This window comes from Zerene cesonia, chromosome 28, assembly GCF_012273895.1.
Source record: "Zerene cesonia ecotype Mississippi chromosome 28, Zerene_cesonia_1.1, whole genome shotgun sequence".
NCBI classification, from domain to species: domain Eukaryota; kingdom Metazoa; phylum Arthropoda; class Insecta; order Lepidoptera; family Pieridae; genus Zerene; species Zerene cesonia.
In genome coordinates, this window is record NC_052129.1 from 5747388 (window position 1) to 5754740 (window position 7353).

Below are 7353 nucleotides of genomic sequence, written 5' to 3' on the forward strand. Positions count from 1 at the left end.
TTAATTACAATATTGTTTCAAACAAAAACGTACTTATAAAGTGTTATAACTGATTTGATTAATTTATTTAGAGTTACCTCCTACATTATAATTTGACTAACATAATAAACATCTTTACTCTAACTCGAATATAAATCGGTTTTCACTTCATATATAAATAACATATGTAGTAGGTATCCAATATCTATTTTTTTCTGTTAGAACGGGAATTGAATACGGGAAGAAAGTAGAGATCCACGACATACTATCTGTAGCACGCGGCTTCGCTTTCACAACAAACACATTCTTTTTATAATATTAGTAAGGGTTAAACTACTTACCTAACGTATTTATACGTATGTCCCATAGGTTTAACATATGCCACGTAGGTATATTCTATAGGTCACAGTTCAAATTCAATTTCTATGAGTTTCTCAGCTTAAGTTTGAGTTGAGTTAAAAAAACCTTCTATCAATATTAATTTAATTAAATTCATAGTGTGTAGGTTTAAATACCTTTCAATGTCAATGAGAATTATGAGTTACTACCTACCTGATGCGAACGAAGTAGCTAGCAAGACACACTAGGAATAGATATGTAATTATATTTATTTTACTAATAATACATAGGTCGGTAAATATAGTACTTGGATGGCAGTAAATAGATTGACATTTGTCAACTCTGCCCTATTTCTGAGAGGTACATACATAAATAATTTTTCAATTTTTCAATTTTAAACACTGTATCTTCTTTATATATGAATAGATAAGAAGCCAGAGCCGCCGGAACCTCTGATATTATACAGATAGATTCCTGTTTCTAAGAGGGAAGATGTGATAGTGTGAATTAAGCATCCTACTTATAGGTCTCGGGCCTCTAATTATTTACCTATTTATATTTAAATAAAAATGAATGTCAGAACGCACAGAATACCATTACATATACTCCAGATTACCTATACTAAATCAAGTAATTTAACGGATAAGAAAGAAGTATGTGTGTTTATAAGATTATTCGTAAATAATTTATCATTTTATCCTAAGGCGGTACGGATAGTTTTTGATGGTAACTAAAGTACAAATACAAATAAACAAATCGCAAATTAGCAAATATTTTTCATATTTGCTAATTTATACTTTTTATTGCTAATTTACTTGTCACTTCTTATTGTTAACATCTCATAAAATGTTTCATATTGTTTGATTTTCATAATAATGATGTCATTTTTCAAGTAAATCACACATTCCTCAAACGCCTCTGCACTTAACGCCTTTCATAACGTTTCATTCTTAACACAGTTGATAAATGGAGAAATATTATCATACACAAAAGTAGATATTATAGATATAACTTAAAATTGAATAGACTGAAAATTACTACAAACATGAAACATGAAACAAAATCCTTCTGTGATTTTATAACTCTCAGATTTGTGTCTACTATTGCTATATGCTTATTCCCTCAGACTGACACAACAGATATAAGATTGTCGATACATAGACTAAAGTTAAAAGACATATAGATCCCAAAAACAATAGAGAAAACATTGTTTTATGTATTTATTGGATATTGGGGAATACAGCAAGTTGATTACAGCAGCGAAGGATTACAATAAAGACCAATTTTTTATTACTTCGTCTAACTGATTCGTCAAATATCGAATTAGGTATTTATGCAATTACAAACTGCGCCCCGGTTTCACCCGCGTAAGTCCGTATCCCGTTGGAATATCGGGATAAAAAGTTATCTATATGTTATTCCAGTGGTCCAGCTATCTACGTACCAAATTTCATTGCAATCGGTTAAGTAGTTTTTGCGTGAAAGAGCAACAAACACACACATCCTTACAAGCTTTCGCATTTAAAATATTATTAGGAAGAAGGATAGGATTCTATAAATGTATACTAATTACCCGTCTATTGATATTAAACGAGTGACATTTATTATAACTGAGTGATACATTAATGAAAGTTAAATTTTGACAAATGAAACACTAGCACAGTCATGAACATATAAGCTGTGATTAAAAAATCATATGCCTTGGTAATTGAAAGCACCTGTATAAACCTATTTATTTATTAGCTATTAATTCTTTATAAAAATTACTTAATTATATATTTATAAGCCATTTACTAACATTAACGGATCTGTGTTATCTAATTATTTTAAACATAATAAAATAAAACTAAATAAATAAATCAAACACCCAAATTAAAAGCACTCATTACTTTTTTTACACGCAATTTAAATACAAAACCTTAGTATACTATGCTATTTATAAACAATACCTATTCAGCACATCAAAACGCAAGTTTTCAAAAAGACTCGGACGAAAATTCGCCGAGAACAAAATGTAGTTATTGGGACGAATTTATTCCGCAATCCGCCTCCCCTGGAGGAAAACTGAAATATTAGGAAGTTCGGAACTTTGGGAATTTTCTTTCGCAATACTTCAGCTGTTCAGACGTACTTGTAAATTAAATACCTCTAGGAATTTCTCCTGATTGTTCGTAAATTAGGGTTTCCTAAACGTTTCTTCATTTCGTTTCATCGAGAATTGAGGTTTCTCCATCAATCGTTGTGAAACAAATTTATCTGTCCAATTTTTTTTTGTCAGGCTCGAAGGACCATAGTTATGCGAGAATTTGTTGCCTACTTATACCTTTAAAATTCTCATTTATATTATACTAACTGTAACCTACGACTACAATCGCGTGGTACCTGGCTAAAATATAGCCTATGCCTGTATCTTTCTGTACCAAATTTAATACAGATTTCAGCAGAGGTTTTTGCGTAAAAGACTAACAAATATCCATACATTCTTCAAAACTTTCGCGGTTATAATTTAAAAAGCTTTATTTAAAAGACACATAATTTACACTGTCGTTACAGTTATCCCAATTGGATAGAGGTATCTACATTATAATGAAAAATGTTACATTATGCAGGAAAAAAATACAATTTAGGCTTACATATTCTTAAAGCATATTACTTACAACGCTACTCGCGTGATTTTACCCCGTGTGCAACAAAATATGTTATTAGGATTGTGTTTTAGATGTATTTTGTACGTGTTATAATAATAATTTAAGCCAGTTCCTTGTGCTTATAATAAAGCAGTTACAACCCGTGCAAAATAACTCCGCACCTCGCTCTATGACGTCACATGGTCGGCACACTACGCCCCCGGGGCCGGCTCCTTGGGACCGAGAAGTTTGGAGTTAGTAAGTACAGGTTGTACCTAGTTATCAACTGTCCGGATTAGTAGATTCCTATCTTAATACTAATATATTTTAATCGGTTACTATTCTCTGTATATATAATATACAAATCTCTCGTGTAACAATATTAGTTACCATAGTCCTCCAAAACGGCTGAAATAATTCTCATGAATTTTGTGTACGTATCGGATAGGTCTGAGAATCGGCCACATAAATTTTAGAATAAATAATTTAATAATATATACTGTAAGTATCTTATATACACTTTCGTGTCATTAAAATATAATAAGCAATTGACAGTGTGTGTGTGTGTGTGTGAGTGTATGTTCTGAACAACCAAATTAATGGTTCAGTGTCTTTAAAATTCAGCACCTCGCACTGGGGAAGTACCACACCAGATCCAGTCCTTCACTCCACACACACACACGCGGCGGTTCAGCGCGACCAAATGGGAAGGAGGGTTACACTAGCACAATGCCTGAGATATCTAGAGAACCTCGTGGAGGTTCTCCGGCGGTTGCGGGTTACGATCTTTATGAAAGATCTCTTCGATTGATGCGGTGACAAGAAAGCCTCATAAAGGCTCTCCGGCGGTATGCGAATTATGCACGAAATATCTAGAGGCCTCGTGAAGGCACTCCGGCGGTAATTGAGATCCGATCGTCACGGAAGATCAATGCAGACTGTATGACTGTATATGCGTCACTACGTCCAATAGGGACGTTGCGGTTGCTTTAAAAACGTGCGGTGATTGGTTGTGCTCGCGTGTAAGGAGGGTAGTTGGACTACACCACAAAATAATAAATATTTAATTTTAATTCACTATTTTAATAATATTGGCGTTACCAGCCCATATCATTTTACTTATCCTTTCCACTCCTTTCCTTTATTCCTCTCGTCGATCTTTTCTTAATCCCGTAGGCAACTTCACTAGCATCAGAGGAAGCCAAAAGAGTGAGAATACAATCACAAATAAAACCTATATGTCGTGGTATGCGAATATTATTAAGAGCTGGTAATTCATCACAGAACTGTTTCCACATTTTAGTAATGTGCGTAGGCGGAGAATCATCCCAATCAAGATTAAGTTGCCAAAGTTGTTTTATTAACAGCTTGGCATACACGACTGTGGGAGCAACGAAGCCCATTATGTCCCACAGACGGGCGATAGTTGACAAGATGGAGCGCTTAGTGCACGTCACATCGGCGGGAGCGACAATTTTAAAATGGAAAGCATCATCATCAGTTGACCAATGCAGACCGAGTAATTTATGTTGCACGATCTTATCAAATTCTACCACGGAGGGTAAAAGTTTGTGCGAAGCGGGAAGATTATCTAAAACATTTGGCTATTACTATTCCACTTAACCAGATCCCACTGAGCTCCCTTAAACAAATCAATAAGCTGCTGCGACGCGGAAACTGCTTCACATTCCGTGGGAATAGAGAAGGCGATATCATCCATATACAACGAGGAAGACGCAATGCTACTCGCGAGCGGATACTTCGTGCCGTCATCTCCTACGAGCTGTCTTACCATGCGCAATGCATGGTAAGGACTAGACTTGATTCCGAAGCAAACTCTATTAAATTGATAAAGAAGTAGCGGATCTTGCGGGCTGAAACGATAGAAAAAACATTGAAAACGACGATCAAACTCACGCACGAATATCTGCAGAAATTGTTGGCGGCAATCAGCTGTCATTGCAATAGCATGGTGACGAAATCCTAAAAGTATCATAAACAAATTGCCTTGTAAATTCGGCCCAGCATGCAGAAGGTCATTTAAAGAACGCTGGCTTCCAGAAGACGGCATGCTAGCATCTAAAACCATGCGCAACTTAGTCGACGATTTATCCTCGCGCAGAACAGCGTGATGCGGTATAACGTAAATAGGAGTAGGGTCACGCGGATCGTACGGAGGTGCGGGTGAAATATAATCTTTCGTTAGATAATCTTTTAAGACGTCATCATATGCTAACCTTAACTTAGGTGAAGCTTGTAGCTTTCTTTCGAGACACATGAAACGTCTGCGGGCGATATCGTATGAAACACCGAGAGTGTAGAAAACATCCTTAAATGGAAGCGAAACGATATATCTACCACTCACGGGGTTGCGTGTAGTAGTTGTTTTATAATATTCTTCACATTCAACATCATCGGGATGCTGAACGGGCGGAGCGGTAGGAAGCTCTTCGAGCTCCCAGAAACGCCTGACTAATGAGTCAATAGCGGAGGGCTCTTGAACGTGACAACACGTCAAGGGTTGTGTATTTAAATAAGGTATGGTAGGTACGGAACCCATTATTACATAGCCTAACACCGTGCGCAATGCAGCGGGCGCCGACGAGTCATGAGGCGCATGAACTACGTCGGGGAGAAGCAGATGAGGGAAGAGAGAAGCACCGATAAGAACATCGATTTTATTTGGCGTACCAAAACTCTCATTTGCGAGCGGTAACCCTGAAAGGTGTGATAAGACCGAAGTGTGTGGTAATAAATCTGTGACTTGATCAACAACTAGCGGTGAAATATTAAAAGAAATGTTGTTGTCAAAACGCGAAAAAAATTGTATATTTATCGAATTACTATTAATTATTTTTTCTGAACCACCGAACCCCTTAATAATAGTACGTTCAGTGTTTTGCGGTTTAATACCCAAGCGTTCACAACGTTCTTGTGTAATAAAATGACTTTGCGAAGCGGAATCTAAAAGCGCGCGAATAATTTGTCGTTCACCTTTATAATTATAAGCGACGTCTTGAGCGGTCGATAATAAAATAGTAGATTGTTTATAAGCGAGCGCGTTGCATAAAGATGCGTCATCAACAGCTGTATAGCTAGCGGTACAAAGCGCGACGTCAGAGCGGGACTCGCCCGACGGCGGAGACAGCGCAGGCGGCGGCGGTGTGCTGCGCGGCGGGGGCTGAGGCGCAGGCGCGGGAATGGACGCTTCGCGTTTGAAATGTAGCATCGTATGATGATTTAATTTACAAACGCGGCAATTAGACTTAGACAAACAACTAGAAACACGATGTTTTAAACTAAGGCAATTAACACACGCATTCTTATCCTTTACGCATCTAAAACGTTCCTGCGGACTTATTTTATTAAAACTCGAACATTTAAATAAATGTTGATGTGTAATATTTGTACAAAGACAATTATAAGCGGAATCAGCTGTTGTTACGTAAGACTGATACTTAGGCGGCGCGGACGAAATATTATTTGAATTGCGATTATAACTATTCTTTTGACGCGAATTATTTATCCCCGAATTTGGCGAAGGATGAATGCGTTCTAATATTTTCGCGCGAGTCTGTGTAAATTGAACTAAGTTATCAAAACTAGGCATTTCACTACCACACTTAGTCTCGAAAGCGCGAACAGTATCTGAGTCTAACTTCTTTAAAGCGATGTGAACAATAATTAAATCTGTAATATTATTCAACTTTAAATTTTGTAAAGCGCGTACTGCACTCGTAAAGTTATCTGTAAATAAATCTAAGTTTGTAGCGGACGCACAATGCAACGGTTTGAAATCAAACATTTGATTTAAATATGCGGAAACTAACATACGTTTATCATCATATTTATCCTTTAACGCTTGTAATATTAAATTATAATTTTCGGCGCAGGGGGTTATACCGGCTTTAACAGTTCTAGCCTTCCCCGTTAATTTACCTAACAAATAATATAATCGCTCGGCATCCTTGAGGCCGGGATTGTTATGAACAGTCGATTCAAAATTCGAAAGAAATAGTGGAAATGAGCGAATGTCAACCGAAAATGGTACTAATTCGATAGGCGGTAATTTCGGCCTATTTTTATGCAAAATATATATATCTCCATGTGACGGACTTGGTTGCGAATATTGCGATTTAATTCTTATAATCCTGCTATATAAAGACTCGAATGCGACGAGGCTTTTATAATCAGGTTTCGCGGTAGGAGTTAATGACAATATATTCTTCTAAATATTTTTCAAATCTTTCGAGTAATGATTCTATCTGCGCGGACTCGTCAAGGAAACTTTCCGTCAGCCCGGCGTTGGTTTGAATATTTAGAGATAAACCATAATTTTTTTGCACCATTTCGAATACAATTTCGCGTTTAGCTAATAACATAGATAACTGAGAATCATGTATATCTT